Source organism: Hypanus sabinus, unplaced genomic scaffold (genome assembly GCF_030144855.1).
Source record: "Hypanus sabinus isolate sHypSab1 unplaced genomic scaffold, sHypSab1.hap1 scaffold_406, whole genome shotgun sequence".
In the NCBI taxonomy this organism is placed as follows: Eukaryota; Metazoa; Chordata; class Chondrichthyes; order Myliobatiformes; family Dasyatidae; genus Hypanus; species Hypanus sabinus.
In genome coordinates, this window is record NW_026781288.1 from 209316 (window position 1) to 224973 (window position 15658).

Consider the following 15658-nt stretch of genomic DNA (forward strand, 5'->3'; position numbering starts at 1 on the left):
CCTGAGAAATCTCAGTGAGATTTGATTAGTGATGATCATCTTGGCAGCTCGGTAGGTCGAATGTGGAGAGACAGTACACTGTTAAATGCAAATCCCTGAACAATGTCGATGATCAGAGGGTTTTTAGACTCGAAGTTCATCGCTCCCTGAAAGAGACTGCACAGATTGATCGGGTGGTTAAGAAGGCAAAAGACATGGTTGTCATTATTAGTTGGAACATTGAGTTCAAAGGTCGGACTGTGACTGTTTCTTTAAGAGCGTCGGTGTGAGGAGGCGGGACTATGACGTCAGTCACAGGCTGACAGCGCTGACTGTGGACTGAACAAGAGAGCTGAGGCTTGGAACTCTCCTATGCCCACAAGAGTGGGTTAATCATCGGTACACGGAACCACAACGAATGTGTGTGGCTGTCACTTCGTATAATCCATAGGAGTGGGTTTTGGAATATCTTGTGTTAACCCTTGCCTGGGTATGTTGTGTGGTAACCCCTGGAAGACGGTATTCCTCTGACAGGTCACTTTCGCTGATAACTCGTCTGTGGACGGATTCAACGGATAAGAACTTCGTCGACGGTTATTTTGAAGTAACGGCCTTTTCTCTACGTTTCACCCTGGATTACAAATATCTCTCTCCCATCATTTATTCCGTGTATTACTGAACTTTCCTACTTTACCATCTCAAGACTCAATGCTTTGTTCCCTCACGTTCGATAGTCTGGGAATTATATTTACACATATTTACACATTACACTGGTAACTTTCCTTTATTTCGTTGTTACTATATTATAAGTCGATACTACTAAAGACAATGGCTTTAACATCAAAACCAGACTCCAGTGTGAACTCTATTGCTGCTGGTTCGTTTCTAAAACGTTACAGCTCGTAACACAGTTTTATAGAACTAGTTAGACCACATCTGGAGTGTTTCATACAGTTCTGGTCGCTCCCATTCTCGGAAGGATGTCGGGGCTTTGGACAGGGCGCAGAAGAGGTTTACCAGGACACTGCCTGGATTAGAGGGCATGAGCTATAACGAGAGTTTGGACAGACTTGTGTTGTTTTCTCCAGAGCGGCGCAGGCTGGGGTGAGAGTGGATGGACGTTTATAAGATTACGAGAGGAATAGATAGAGTGGACAGACGATATATTTTTCCTGGGGGTTGAAATGTCTAATACATTTAAGGTGAGAGGTGATGTGAGCGGCAAGTTTGCTTCTTTCCACAGACGAATGAGTAGCTGGATGGGGGCCTGGGTGGGGGCGGTGTCACCAATCCCGACACGTGATTCCGTTTGCCCCTCCCATTTAACCGCAGATGGGCAACATCTGCGCGTCTGTTACTCAGGCCCCGCCTCCCGATGATGTAACAATCTGTTCGCGCATGTTCACAGTCTCCGGGTGGACGGTGTTATCCTCTCCGCTCAGAGCTGAAGTGGGTCGGTGGTGTGTTCGGGAAAGACTTTCGTCTCTTCCGTCGGGATCACTGTCTGCGGGCCGAAGATATCACTTTCCCATCGGTGTGTATTGAGACCGATCCCGAGCGGGGAGATCCGATGTTGGCCGTGAGCCCCGAACTGAGGGCCAGTTAATCATCTATTTTCCAGCTATCTAGGCTCGTCAGAAATGTGTCGACTCCACTTAATCTGCATTGAACGATCCAAACCAGGAGCCCAGGCTGTCTGTTTCCTCAGAATTGAAATGGAAGTCCGGCCGACAGGTCACGTGAGGCTGTGTGCCGCAGATTCGCCCCGCCCTCCGCTTTGTGATGCCAGATCACGTGGTGTGATTTTGGCCACTGAGCTCCATTAACTTCCCCGAACTCGTCTCGCTTCCTGAGGCTCCTCGCGTTTGTCCTGGAGCTTTATGGCTGTTTTGTCTTCTCCCGGACTGGGGTGGGTGAGAAAGGAGAACGTCCCAGGTTCTGGGGATCTTTGATTTCACTGCCTGCTTTACTGAGGGACTGGGAAGTCTCGGGGGGAGAATGGTTTCTGTGATGTGCTGATCTGTATCCAAAGGTCGCTGCCGTTTCTCACAGTCACAGGCGGAGCAGTTACCATGCAGAGCGTGAGGTGTCCGGATGGGAATCTTTCTATGGTGTGTTGATAAAAATTTGGTGAGGGTCAAAGTATATATGACAAAGTTCTTGTTGTTTCTTCTAACTTTGTGATTTTTGAATTTTTTATACAGTAGTATGTATCATTAATTCAGTAGCTCTGGTGTGTTCTGACGTCTCCGGAACGGCTTTTTCGTGTTTACAGTAGGATTAGACCCGTGAGTCTGGCGTTCAAACTGTCTTTGGAAATTCCCCCACCCCTCACTGTCACCAGTCTGTCATTCGGTGAAAATCAAGCAGAATCTCAAGTTGCTGGAGATCTGCACTAAAAACTAAATGTTTGAAATCATTCTGACAAAACGTCATTAACCTGAATTGTAAAGTTTGTTCCTCTCCCCGCAGCTGTTCCTTATTTGTTGAGCGTTTCTGGTAATTCCAGCTTCTATTTATTACGTTCTTTTATTCTTTTATTACATTCACCCTGGACTGGTTTATATTTCCTGAAATGGACCTGATTTAACCTGGAAATGGAAATCACTCATCTGTGATAGTAGATCAGTAAAGGAAGCACAACTTTTCCCTGTCAATTATCCTGGTACCATTTTGTCTGTTATTCCTGGAAATGTGTTCAGTACAGTTGTTGCTAACGAGGTTCACATGAATAATCTCAGGAGTGATCGGCTTTATGTATGCGGAGCATTTGATGTTTCTGGACCTGGAGTTCAGAGGGATGGTGGGGGTGGAGTTCAGAGGGACGGTGGCGATGGTGGGGGATGTATGGTTAAGTAAACCTACCGAATGCTGAAAAGTCTGGAAACAGTGGACACGGAGAGGATGTTTCCATTAGACAGAGAATCTGTGATCTGACAGCACAGTCTCAGAATAAAGATGCTTCCCGTTAAAATTCATTTGAGTAACTTTTTTTGCCAAAAGGTGTCTGAAGTGTAGAATTTGTTGCCACAGAGTTTGCCTGAGGCTGCCATTTGGGTATATTTATGACGGAGATTAATATATTCAAGATTGCTAAGTAGCTACAGGGTTACAGGAGGAAGGCAAGAATATGGTGTTGGAATAAAAATCAACCATGGTTGAGTGGTGGAGCAGATGGGATGGATCAAATCACCTAATTCTGTTCCTTATGTCTTACCATAACTGAATGATGCCTCCTTCTGATCCCATATCGTTTTGTGTCATGTGAGGGACAATAACCGATTGTTCACTGAGATCATTACTGTATTGCCTTCAATGTTTAAATTTCAGTGAGATTTGTTCTTAGTAACATTAAGCAGACATGTTTGGATCTACTTTTTATTGTTAATGTGCTTCATTCTCTCTCTGGTTAAAGTTAGACCTGCGGTGCGAGGTTTATTGGAAGAAAAACCGCAACTGGAAGCAAACCACGACTGAAGATGAGGGAACAGCAACAAATGAACCAGCCCGAGGACTGAGAGCATCAACTGGAGAGGACCCATCTGACTCAGTGATTCAGTCAGGAGAAAGTTTGGTGAGTCTCATTCACTCAAACACTGGTCCTTTAGACATCACATACCTGTACAAGGGAAGGTAGGAGATGGCGGGAGTGAAACTGAATGTGCCCAGAAGAACCAGTTATGCCTCTGTCAATTGCAATCACTGCAGGTCTGGTACAGTGCTTCCAGCAGCCCAGCCCTTTAAAACCACTCCCAATCTGTGGAAATCGAATCCGGAGAAAGTCACTTAGAGACTATATAAGTACAAACCGTTTATTCCAAGTAACCGGGGCTTACTCAGTTACTCGCTCAAACAGGAACAGTCGATGTCTGTTCCCACTCAATTCACTAACTGACCAACAATTCCCCTTACACCCCAGATATATCCATCCAGATACTCCCCACCCAAGACAGGCTGGAGCCAAAGCTACTTACTGCATGACAGCCCCTAAAGACAAATTACAAAACAGTCATAATGGCTTACACACACAAAACAAACTGACGCTGTCCTATCTCCACACATGATTGCACAAGGAGATATTCATCCTGAAGCCCTAGCTAGCTACCCTCAAGAAGAAATATGGCTCAGCATGGCTTAGTACATCTGTTGATCATCAGCAGTTTCTGTCAGAAAAACAGGCTGCTATTGTTTAACAAAGTGTTAACCCTTTTACCTTCTTTGATGTTAAAACCACTGTCTTTATTTGTATCTACTTATTATATAACAAATTAAGCACAATAACCAAAACTTAAAGGTGTTACGAGTACACATAAGTGTAAATATAACTCCCAAACCAATGAGCTCAGGGAATACCAAGCTTTAAGTCTTGAGATGGTGAAGTATGAAAGTTCAGTTCATACACAGAATTAATGACGAGAGAGAGATATTGGTAATCGAAGGTGAATGTCGGGAGAAGGCAATTACGTTGAATTCCATAAATTCCGCAGTGGTAAAACAGGAAAACAGTCGCCGTAGGTCTTATCCGTCGTCGTTCTAAATCCACATACGAATTATCACTAAAAGTAGCTTATCACAGGAGTACTGTCTGCAAAGGGAATGACCACCCAGGTAGGGGTTGACACACAGGTAGATTCTGCAAGGTACTCCCAATCCAGATCCAACACACAAAGTATTACCGACAGTGATTTCCACAGAGTATCCCTTCTCACAAGTGTTTACCACATAACACACATTGACATTACATACCTGTACAAAGGAAGGTAGGAAATAGTTGGAGTTGGAGAATGTGCCCTGAAGAACCAGTTATGCCTCTGACAGACCCAGTTACAATCACTCCAGGTCTGGTAATGTGCTTCCAGCAGGCCAGCCCTTTGAAACCACTCCCATTCCCTCACAGTGGTTACTCTTGCATCTTCTGAAGTCGCTATTGGTCAGTTCTGAGTGGGGAGAGGGAAAGAGAGGGGAGTGTTTATACTGACTGTCTTTCAAAAAAAGTAATTGTTTGAACTTGCTGCAAACTCTGTACCCATACCCTGTACTTTCTCAACTAAATTATTGACGTAGATGACCAGTAGCAATGGGTGTAACCCCAGGAATCATCACTAAGCACGGGACTCGAGTCCAAGAGACTCTCAGGGTCGGTGAGTGGCAGATTCAGCTGTGTGACTCTGTGAGGTTGGGTCCTGGGATATCAGTTTTTGATCCAAGTAAAATTGGTGGAAATCAAGCAGAATTTCAAGTTGCTGGAGATCTGCACTAAAATCTGAAAATGTTTGAAGTCATTCTGATGAAACGCTATTAACCTGAATTGTAGATCCCACAGCTGTTCCTTACCCGCTGAGTGTTTCTGGTAATTCCAGTTTCTTTTTATTACATTTACCCAGGACTGATTTGTACTTCCTGAAATGGACCTGATTTAACCTGGAAATGAAAATGACTCGTCCTGTGATAGTACATCAGTAAAGAAAGCACAGCTTTTCCCTGTCAATTATCTGGTACCATTTTGTCTGTTATTGCTGGAAATGTGTTCAGTACAGTTGTTGCTAATGAGGTTTACATGAACAATCTCAGGAATGATCAGCTTTATGTATGAGGAGCATTTGATGGGTCTGGGCCTGTGCGCAATGGAGTTCAGAGGGACGGTGGTGGTAGTGGAAGGATGTATGGTTAAGTAAACGTACCAAATGCTGAAAAGCCTGTATACACTGGAAAGGGAGGGGAGGTTTCCATTAGACAGAGTCTGTGATCTGACAGCACAGTCTCAGAATAAAGATACTTCTCTTTAAAACTGAGATAAGAAAAAAATTTTGGCTAAAAGATGTCTGATCTGTGGAATTTTTTGCCGTAGAGGTTGGTTGAGGATGCCATTTGGGTATATTTATGACAGAGATTAATATATTCATGATTGCTAAGTAGCTTCAGTGTTACTGGAGGAAGACAGGAATATGTTGGAATAAAAATCAGCCCTGGTTGAATGGTGGGCAGACCAGATGGATTGAATCACCTAATTCTGTTCCTGTGTCATATATCTTACCATGATTGAATGATGGCTCCTTCTTATCCCATATCATTCTGTAACATGTGAGGGAAAATAAAAGATGGTTCACAGAGATCATTAAATCTGCCTTCAGTGTTTAACTGTCAGTGAGTGCTGTTCAGAGTAACATTAAGCAGAAATGTTTGGTTCTCCTTTTTATTGTTAATGTGCTTCATTATCTCTGTGGTTAAAGTTAGACCTGTGGTGAGAGATTTATTGGAAGAAAAACCGCAACTGGAAGCAAACCACGACTGAGGACGTGGGAACAGCAACAAGTGAACCAGCCCGAGGACTGAGAGCATCAACTGGAGAGAACCCATTTGACTCGAAGATTCCAGTGATTCAGTCAGGAGAAAGTTTGGTGAGTCTCATTTACTCAAACACTGGTCCTTTAGACATTACATACCTGTACAAAGGAAGGTAGGAAATGGTTGGGAGTGAGACTGAATGTGCCCAGAAGAACCAGTTATACCTCTGTCAGAACCAGTTGTGAAGAAGCCCTCCCAATGTTCCCTTTAAACTTTTCGCCCTTCACCCTTAACCCCTGTCCTCTGGTTTTTTTCTCCCCTAGCCTCAGTGGATAAAGCCTGCTTGCATTCACTCTATCTATACCCATCATAATTTTATATACCTCTATGAAGTCTCCGCTCATTCTTCTATGCTCCAAGGAATAAAGTCTTAACCTGTTCAACCTTTCTCTGTAACTCAGTTCTCAAGTCCTGTCAACATCCTCATAAACCTTCTCTGCACTCTTTTAACCTTATTACTATCCTTCCTGTAATTCGGTGACTAAAACTGCATACAATACTCCAAATTCGGCCTCACCAATGCCTTATACAATCTCACCATAACATTCCAACTCCTATTCTCAATACTTTGATTCATAAAGGCCAATGTACTAAAAGCTCTCTTTACTACCCTATCTAGCTGTGACACCACTTTTAGGGAATTTTGTATCAGTATTCCTAGATCCTTCTGTTCTTGTGCACTCCTCAGTGCCCTACCATTTACCCTGTATGTTCTACTTTGTTTTTTCCTTCCAAAGTGCAATACCTCACACATGTCTGTATTAAACTGCATCTGCCATTTTTCAGCCCATTTTTCTAGCTGGTCCAGATCCCTCTGCAAGCATTGAAAACGTTCTTCACTGTCCACTACTCCTCCAATCCTTATATCATCAGCAAATTTGCTGATCAAATTTACCAAATTATCATCCAGATCATTGATATAGATGGTAAATAACAATGGACCCAGCACTGATCCCTGTGGCACACCACTAGTCACAGGCCACCACTCAGAGAAGCAATCCTCCACTACCACTCTCTGACTTCTCCCATTGAACCAATGTCTAATCAAATTTACTACCTTACCATGTATACCTAGTGACTGAATCTTCGTAACTAACCTCCAATGCGGGACTTTGTCAAAGTCCTTACTGAAGTCCATACAGACAACATCCACTGCCCTGCCTTCATCCACTTTCCTTGTAACCTCCTCAAAAACCTCTAATAGATTTGTTAAACATGACCTACCACACATAAAGCCATGTTGACTCACCCTAATAGGTTCCTGTCTATCTAAATGCTTGTAGATCCTATCTCTTGGTACTCCTTCCAATAATTTACCCACTACCAATGTGAAACTTACTGGCCAATAATTTCCTGAATTACTTTTAGAGCCTTTTTTATAAAACAGAACAACATGAGCTATCCTCAAATCCTCTGGCACCTCTCCCGTAGGTAACGAAATTTAAAATATATCTGCCAGGGCCCCTGCAATTTCAACACTGGTCTCCTTCAAAGTCCAAGAAAATACCTTGTCAGGTCCTGGAGATTTATCTACTCTGACTTGCCTCAAGATAGCAAGCTCCTCTTCTATCTGAAAAGGTTCCATGACCTCACGAATTGTTTGCCTTATTTCCATTGACTCCATGCAAGTTTCCTTTGTAAATACAGGTGCAAAAAAAAACATTTAAGATCTCCCCCATTTCTTTTGGTTCCATAAATAGCCGACAACTCTGATCTTCAATAGGACCAATTTTATCCCTTACTATCCTTTTGCACTTAACATACTTGTAGAAGCTCTTGATTATCCTTCATCCCGACTGCCAAAGCAACCTCATGTCTTCTTTTAGCCCTCCTGATTTCTTTCTTAAGTATTTTCTTACTTTTTGTATACTCCTCAAGTACCGATCCCTGTTTCTTATACATGTCATACATCTCTCTCCTTCTTCATCAGTTCCAATATCCATCGAGAACCAAGGTTCCTTATTCTTATTCACTTTGCTTTTAATCCTGAGACTTTGTTCCCAGGGTGTCCTCATGGGCCGTCCAGAAATGATTTCAGCTGGTGACAACCCTGTTTTCCCCTGTGGGGTAATTATGTTGTGGTTTTTTGTGCCTTACAAATGACCAGGAAACGCAGAAGATTCTTCAAGAAGGGTTAAACTTTAATTTGCAAATCAAAGCTGAGACAGTCATTGAGCTAGTCGCTGATTGCCCACCGATCTCTGGACACAGCATTTTTTATAGTATTTGTCCAGTTGTATTAGCATATGTAATCGATCTATAGTTGCATATTACACGTACTACACATGCATCATGTCCCTATTGTTCTTATCAATTGGCTTAATCATGTTCTAATCTACATCTCTTAGCTACCTCTCATTAACACACCATTGTCTTCTACATTCCTGAGACTTCATTCTACTAAATTGACATGCATAGCAAACTGACTAGTTACACAGCAAATGATACAAGTTTTATACTCCATAATATTTTTATACTCCAATACTCCAATATATCCCCCCTTTCTCGCACAGAGAAAGAAGACTAAGAGTCCGCGCACAAAAGCCTCAATAAACTCAAGCATTTATTCCCAAATCTCGGGTAAACTATAATTTTCTGCGCCAAGACCTCAAAGTATTCTCTCCCTGCTACCCTGGGCCGCTGAGCCAAAAACCTGTCCCCTTGTACCTGAGACAGGGAAAAAGACTCTGAAGCCCTTACAATCTACTCCCACACTGTCGTTTTGCTCTTGTTCATCCTGCAGGTGTTGCAGGCTGTAACGATACATTTTCGGTGTTTCTTTCTCCACTAAGCTTGCTTCAGTAATTGCCACGAGCATCGGAAATTGTTTGGTTGCAGCACACACTACAAGAGATTTGAGACAAGGAAGAAAACAGCACAGCACAAGCGCACAGCTCAACAATTAATACTGACAGTTATTGCAATTTTAGTCAGCCATGCTCCCCATGCTCCGAGTCTACTTTTCAACCAACCAAAGAACTGATGTTCAAATCCTGCATTCTGTTTGACCTCCAACCGCAGATACTTTAGTTTATTCATTGCCCTGGTGAAAGACCCTTCTGGGCTAGTATTGTTCGGTATGAAAGTGCAGCATTGTTCTCCAAACATTACACACACACCCCCTTTTTCTGCCAAAAGCCAATCCAGTACCTGTCTGTTTTGCCACGCCATCCTGGTAGTTGCATCTAGCTGTTGCCCTAAGGCTGCCAGTGTATCATCGGTGTAGTTGATGAATCTCTGCTGATTATAGTATATATAGTTTATCCATTCAACATTTTTGCTGACCCCTATCACAGGTATGATAGCTTCCCAGCCTGCAGCAATCTCATGCAGTATCAGGCATGTCATTCGATTAGTTTGCATGCGGTAACTCATCAATGCTAACGGTAAAGCATCAACCCAATTAAGTTTAGTGTCTGCACAAATTTTATTTAGTTTGGCTTTCAGGGTTCCATTAATTCTCTCTACCATGCCCTGTGACTGAGGGTGGTATACATATCCAAATCTTTGCTTTATCCTCAGTGCCTGTAGTACCAATTTGACCACTTTCTGGATAAAAGCTGAACCATTGTCAAAGCTAAATTCTGTAGGTATTTCAAACCTTGGGATCACTTCATTTGTCAGAAGTTTTACCCACTGTCTTTGCCCCTTGAGCTCTTGAAGGTACTGCCTCCACCCATCTGCTAAATTGATCGATTACTACCAGCATGTATCTTTTCCCTCTCGCTGTCTTTATCATATCTATGTAATCAATCACTAGATGTTTAAATGGTCCCTCAGGTACAGGAATGTGACCTATTGGGGTTGTAATTCCCTTCCGAACATTATCCTGTGCGCATACCTCGCACTGTGACAAGACAACGTCCACTGAAGCCTGTAAATGAGGTGACCAAAAACCATCCTTTATTTTCTTTATCACTTCCCCCAATGCACAATGGTCAATCCCATGCGCTTCTGAAATCAGAATCGTCAGTAGAGGGGTGGGCACTACCAACAAACCGTCTTCTGTGCTCCACAAGCCTTCTGGGTTCTGCTTGGCTCCCCTTCCGTCTCCACATTGTCTGTTCTGCCAAAGTTGCCTTACCTTGTATTTCAATTAGGTCCTCTACCTCGGGTTCTGGAGTTAGGCTTACCTGGGAGGCAATGACAGCAGATGTTCACCCAGATGCTTTTCTGGCTGCCTCGTCCACAGCTTGATTTCCCTTTGTTATTACATCATTTTCCTTTTTATGTGCCTGATGTTTTACTATAGCCAATGCTTTAGGTTTCATTATAGCTTTTATTAAGTCGAGAATTTGCTGACAATGTTGTATGGGATCTCCGCTACTTTTTTTAAAACCTCTCTGCTTCCGCACTGCCTCGAGCAAATGGCAAACGCCATGAGCATATGCAGAATCAGTATAGATGTCTACTTTCTCACCTTCCATCATTTCTCACGCAGCTGTCAGGGCTTTGATTTCCGCTAGTTGGACGGAACACGGTTGGAGACAGGACTCCATCCTAATAATCTTATACCTCCACTGATCCTGCTGTACTACCGAGAACCCTGCATGATTTCCATCATAATCCCTATAACAAGAGCCATCTACGAACAGAACCTTTTTATCTGCATCCTCTAGAGGTTCTGACCGTCAATCTGCACTCAATTTGGCAAATGCCATTGTCTTCCCTACACAATCATGGGGTTCTCCTTCATAGTCCAAAGGGCCAAAATCGACTATATTACTGGTAGTGCATCTCTGTATTGATATGTCAGGAAATGTCAATAGCATCTGATCCACTGCTATCCTGGCTGGCGTTAGCACAAATTTCCCTCTTTCCAACAATTATGCTACTTTGTGGTGTGTGGACAGAGTCACAGGATAGCCCAGGGTGACAAGTGACGCCTTTTCATATGCATAGTACAGCGCCGCCAATCCCTGATAACAGGGTGGATACCCCTGAGCCACCTCATCTAGTCTCGTACTGTAGTCTGCTATCGGCTGTTTTGCTTTTCCTGTGCCTGTCTCTTGTGTTAAAACCGCTGTGACATAACCCTCCTGTCGGTTGGATACATACAAATGAAAGACCTTCTCGTAGTCAGGCAAAGCTAATGCTGGTGCTGACTGCAATTCCTGCTTAATAGTATTGAAAGCTATCTCCGCCTCTCCATTCCACTGTAAGCCGTTCTTCAAATTTGTATGCCCTGCTTCTTTCATTATCTTTCTCAAAGGTGCCACAATCTCAGCGTATTCTCCTGTCCAATCTGAGCTGTACCCTGCCATTCCCAAAAACGTCATCATCTGCCCTACAGTCTGGGGTTTGGGGGCCTTAGTTATTGCCTCAATCTGATCTGGTGCTCTCGCCTTCACTCCCTTGGATATTACCCTGCCTAGGTACTCCACTTGCTGCGTGCAAAATTGCAGTTTCTTTTTGGATACTTTATGTCCTCCGTATGCCAGCTTCTCTAACAGAGTTATAGTGTCCTGCTCACACTGTTCCTTACTGTGGGAGCAAATCAACAGGTCATCCACATACCGTAACAATGTACTTTCCAATGGCATGCCCTCTAAGTCTGCCTTCAACACCTGATTAAAAATGTGTGGTGAATGTTTAAATCCTTGCGGCATTCTGGTATAGGTGTACTGAGCACCTCTGTAAGTAAATGCAAACAGATACTGACACTGGTCGGCCAGAGGAATGCTGAAGAAAGCCGAACACAAATCAATCACTGAAAAGTAACTTGCTTCTGGTAGGACATTAGTCAAAAGCGTGTGTGGGTTGGGGACTACCGCTGGCCAGTCCTCTACCACATCATTTACCGCTCGCAAATCATGCACCAATCTCCACTTAGATTTATCTGCTTTTAAGACCGGCAGCAACGGGGTATTACATGGACTCTTTGTTCTTTTAAGCACCCCTAATTCAAGCAATCCCTGCACTGTCGATGCTATTTCCTCTTCTGCTTCTGGTCTTAGTGGGTATTGTGGTCTCCTGTGTGGAATTGCTCCTTTTTTCAGCCTTATTTCCACCGGACGAGCTGTTCCCTACGTCCTTGTCAGGCTGTGACCACAGAATAGACGGCAACTCATCTAACCTTTTATCTTTCTGCTGGCCTCTTTCCTTTCCCAGCAAGGGCAGGTGTGGTTGGGGAGTTATTTCGACCTCTCTTACTGTCCCTACCATATCTACACTTACCATTATTTTACTGCAATTGTTGTCTTCTGATACCCACACCTCGGGCATGATTTTCCTCCACACTGTTACGGATTCATACTCTTAACTAAGGGTCCTAAGTCTTTAGACTGATATCCCTTGTTTACCAACACCGTTATGTGGGGCACAGCCTCCGGTATCCTGTACCATTTTTCTTAAAAGGTGTTCCACTTAACTTGTAAAGCTGCCCCTTGCTTTCCAATGATCACAGCTTCCCCTTCCAGGTGCTGTTGGGTACTTGCCTCCAGGTGCCATCTCTCCTCTAACTCCCTGTTCTGAGTCTCGTCAAAAATCACTGTACAATGTAGCTCAGATTTGGACGTGACAGCCCTGGGTAATATAGCCTGCACGCCCTTTTTCCATTTTTCCCAGATTTCCTGAATCTGATCTGCGATGTCTCCTATCCAAAAGACATTAGCCTTCTTGTCTTCTTGCACTATCAATTGAGCCACTGCTCTTTCCACATTCAGCCCATTTCTGGTACATTCTAATTTTAATTCCAATTTCAATAAGGCATCTCTGCCTAACAAATTAATCGGAGTTCCTTTAAATACTAGCACCGGCAAAACAATTTCTTTATTTCCTATTCTGAACTGCACTGGAGCCGTGCACTGTGTCAACTGTGTTTTCCCGGAGAATCCTACCATCTTAATAAAAACTAATTTCCTTTCCCTGCCCGTTCAGCCCTTCGTTTCGTACGAAGCGGTACCCACAGTGATTTACCAACACCACGTGGACTTTTTCTTAACGTCTTTTTAAATTATTTGTACTTACCCTCACTGCAGTGTTCTTGATCAATTCCTTGAGCCTCCTCTGTTAAATCCCAATTCTGGCAGATTCCTGCAGCAGTGGTTCCACACTTCAGAGACTCCAAGACCTCCCCAAAACCGACAGAATTCTTAGTCTAAATTGTCGCAGAAAGCGCTTACCATTTGTTTGGGTGCACCCTTAATTCTGTTAGCCTTGTGGCGTCCCGGAGGACTGGGAAGCATCCCCAATCTGCCGTTTCCTTTCCGCGGGTCTCTTTCCGGTCCTGTTCATGACGCCAATTGTGTTGTGGTTTTTCGTGCCTCACAAATGACCAAGAGACGCAGAAGATTCTTCAAGAAGAAACTTTAATTTGCAAATCAAAGCTGAGACAGTCATTGAGCTAGTCGCTGATTGCACCCAGCCACCCCCCCCCCCCCCCCCCCCGATCCTCGGACACAGCATTTTTTATAGTACTTGTCCAGTTGTATTAGCATATGTAATCGATCTATAGTTGCCTATCACACGTACTACACTTACATCTTGCCACCATTGTTTCTACCAATTGATTTAATCATGTTCTAATCTTCATCTCTCAGCTACCCCTCATTAACACACCTTTGTCTTCTACATTCCTAAGGTTTCATTCTACTAAATTGGGTCCATGCATAGCAAAATAGCAAGCTTCAAAGCTTGACCAAACTAATCTACATCTCTCAGCTACCCCTCATTAAGACACCTTTGTCTTCTACATTCCTAAGATTTCATGCATAGCAAATAGCAAGTCAAAGCTGACTGCATAGTTTTGGTCCAGCAAAATTTATACTCCAATATTTAATACTCCAATACACGTCAAGAAAGACTATTTGTGTGAGAGTGTTTCAGTTACTGGGGGGTGAAGAACCCATGCTGCTCAGCAGGAAGAGGGAATAATACCAATGGAGAGAGTAAACTGAGCCAAGGCACAGATTGGAGACGGCAGAAATGCCCCATTCTTATAGAGACAGGAAGAGCATCAGAGAATTGATGGTCATTCCAGATACCAGCACTCTGCCCAGTCAGGAAATAATTTCTCTGTCCAGCTTGGGTAGAACCTCACTGTAACAGTGTGATACCAGATCAAACCTTGACAACTCAAGTAATCTCAACTGAAATGTTGTCCTAAACCCACTGATGGATTTTGTAAATCTTTTTACAGGTTAAAAATGAGAAGGTATTAGTCTCCAGGAAGCTCAAGCACGGCACAACAGTTTTGATGTCTCTGTCTAGATGTTTAAAAAGTGGAGCAAGGGAACCAATTGACTATCCTTCCTGTTCAGACTGTGGGGAGGGATTCACTTGGGCATTAGACCAACTGGCACACCTGTAATTTACACAGGAGAAAGACCGTTCACCTGCTCAGACAGTGGGAATGGATTCACTCAGTTATCACAATTGAATGTACATCAGCAAGTTCACACTGGGCAAGGCCATTCATCTGTTCTGTGTGTGAGAAGGGGTTCAGACAGTCTTCTCACCTGTGAACATACCAATCAGTTCACACCACACCGGGCAGAGGCCGTTCACCTGCTCACTCTGTGGGAAGGGATTCACTCAGTCATCTGACCTAATGGCTCACCAGCGAGTTCACACTGGGGAGAAGCCATTCACCTGTTCAGTCTGTGGGAAGGGATTCACTCAGTCATCCAACCTACGGAGACATCAGCGAGTTCATACTGGGGAGAAGCCGTTCACCTGCTCAGTCTGTGGGAAAGGATTCACTCAGTCATCCCACCTACTGGAACATCAGCAAGTTCACACTGGGGAGAAGCCATTCACCTGCTCAGTCTGTGGGAAGAGATTCACTAATTTATCCAGCCTACAGAGACATCAGCGAGTTCACACTGGGGAGAAACTGTTAACATGCTCAGTCTGTGGGCAGAGATTCACTAATTTATTCAGCCTACAGACACATCAGCGAGTTCACACCGGGGAGAAGCCATTCACCTGCTCAGAATGTGGGAAGGGATTCACTCGGTTATCTACCCTACTGGTACATCAGCGAATTCACACTGGGGAGAAGCCATTCACCTGCTCAGTCTGTGGGAAGGGATTCACTCAGTCATCTCACCTACGGAGACATCAGCGAGATCACTCTGGAGAGAAGCCATTCAACTGCTCAGTCTGTGGGAAAGGATTCACTCAGTCATCTACCCTACTGGTACATCAGCGAGTTCACACTGGGGAGAAGCCGTTCACCTGCTCAGAATGTGGGAAGAGCTTCACTCATTTATCCAACTTATGGAACCATCAGCAAGTTCACACTGGGGAGAGGCCGTTCAACTGCTCAGTCTGTGGGCAGAGATTCACTAATTTATTCAGCCTACAGAGACATCAGCGAGTTCACACCGGG

General features: G+C 43.8%; 1 long non-coding RNA gene across 1 annotated transcript; it reads left to right on the forward strand.

Moving 5' to 3' along the window:
• Positions 1 to 1076: 1076 nt before the first annotated feature.
• On the forward strand, positions 1077 to 14819 carry LOC132388771 (uncharacterized). The gene is made up of 4 exons (XR_009510335.1): positions 1077 to 1513; positions 3395 to 3553; positions 6210 to 6377; positions 14465 to 14819. It is a non-coding gene; the product is annotated as an uncharacterized LOC132388771 (long non-coding RNA).
• Positions 14820 to 15658: the final 839 nt, after the last annotated feature.